This window comes from Octodon degus, unplaced genomic scaffold (assembly GCF_000260255.1).
Source record: "Octodon degus isolate 3935 unplaced genomic scaffold, OctDeg1.0 scaffold00071, whole genome shotgun sequence".
Taxonomy (NCBI): domain Eukaryota; kingdom Metazoa; phylum Chordata; class Mammalia; order Rodentia; family Octodontidae; genus Octodon; species Octodon degus.
In genome coordinates this window covers 6,093,283-6,095,126 of record NW_004524647.1, presented here as the reverse complement: position 1 = coordinate 6,095,126, position 1,844 = coordinate 6,093,283, and positions in this window count along the sequence as shown.

Here is a 1,844-nt window from a genome sequence, read left to right as displayed (position 1 = left end):
ACGGCATGGACACTTGGTATGGGCCAGAATCACCCAGCATAGCAATGTTAGCTAAAGTCGTGGGGATAGACAATATTTTTTCAGGGTAGAAAATGAGAAACAATCACTATAATTAGATTGGACATTGAGAAAACCCACAATAAAAGGAGGCAGGGGATGAACATACATTAAAATATCGAATACTCTGTGGATTTAAAACCTTATACTTGGACATTTCATATTAACACATTTATTTGTTTGGCACATAGCAAGTTCAAAATACATGTTTGTTCTGACAAAGCAGTGAATGTACACAATGGGAGTACTGGGACACAGATACTATTTTTCCTATATTGGAAATGGGGTTCCTTAGTCTGAAGAGGTTTAGGTGACTTCATCATCACATAGCTAATGGGTCTCATTTTAGGATTTATACAAATCCAGTTCTGTTTCGGTTCAAAGTGATGAATTTTCTTTCAAGACACATTTTCACTTTGAGTAATTCTATGTTAAAAGAGACAGAAATTTTAACTGGAGCTACGTAACCACGTGTGTGAAATGCTTCAGACAGGTGAAACAACAGAGAGGGGGAAGTGACTATGGATTTGTTATTTTTTTACTAGCCTTAGTTAACTGCTGCGTCATTGGTCTAATGGTAACCAAATATGGTCCAAGATAGATGCAGAACACAAAATCCAGTACTTGTAAGACAGTTTGGCTTTTCTCCACAACCTCAATGATTTTAATCCCTCCTCTATGTTCCATGTTTCTGTTCAAATATATCCTCCAGGTTTTGTAAATTCCAATTTGTCTGCGAGTGGTAATTTTGCTCTTGTTTTTGAAAAATAGCTCACCAGTTGTAAAATTCTTGGTTAAGAGTAATTTTCCCACAGGGCAGTTTCTTCTGACTTCTACTGCTTTCAGTCTGCTCCTGACCTTGTTGCATTTTTTTTTTTTTCGAAACCGGGGATTGAACTCAGGCCCTTGCACTTGCCAGGGAGGCACTTATTCTATTGAGCCACCTTCCTGGCCTCTCCATTTCTGTTTTTAATCATACTCCTTTCTTTTCCACTGTTATTGTCTCCTCAAAAATATGAGGCCACACAGTACCACTGATATGCTTTTGGGTAGATTCATTTTTATCTTTCTGATATGTATTCATGAAATTTTAAAATTTAGGAACACATGTATGTCTTTATTTATATGAAAACTATTGTCGATTTTCTAATCATTTTCATTGTTTTCTATTCTAGAATTTCAGTATTATAGATTAGACCTGCCCACTTTACCTATCATATTGGTTAATTCTACCTTCATATTTTTAAAAATCTTCATGGCCTTTCTGTGATACATGTTGTGTGTATTTCTTAGTTCTGTTTTTCTCAGTATTAAGTTAGCTTTAATTGGTTCCTGTCACAATATTTTCTATATTTAGGATTGAACATTTTCTCCAGTGATGTATTTCATGTACAAATTTTGTATTTTTTATATTCAATTGTGGATTTTTATTAATGGAAACCAGTTTTCCCCCCTTTTGAATCTCAGGTATATTTTTAGCAAACCCTTTGTCAGATAGTTTAGTAAAAGCAATTTCATCCAAATTCAATTTATGCTTAGGCTATCAATTTTTTATTCTTTTTATTTATTTATTTGGTATGGGGTCTCATTACACAGCTCAGACTTATAAAAATCCTCCTATCTCAGCCTCCCCATGCTGAGATTATAGGCATGTACCACTATGCCCAGTTTTGGTGGTCGGTGTAGCATGCAAAGGGATTGAGGGATGTCATGGCATGTGGTACCAGGAATCCAACCCAGATCCTTGTGCTCACCAGGCAGGCACTTAGACCACTGAGCTATCTCCC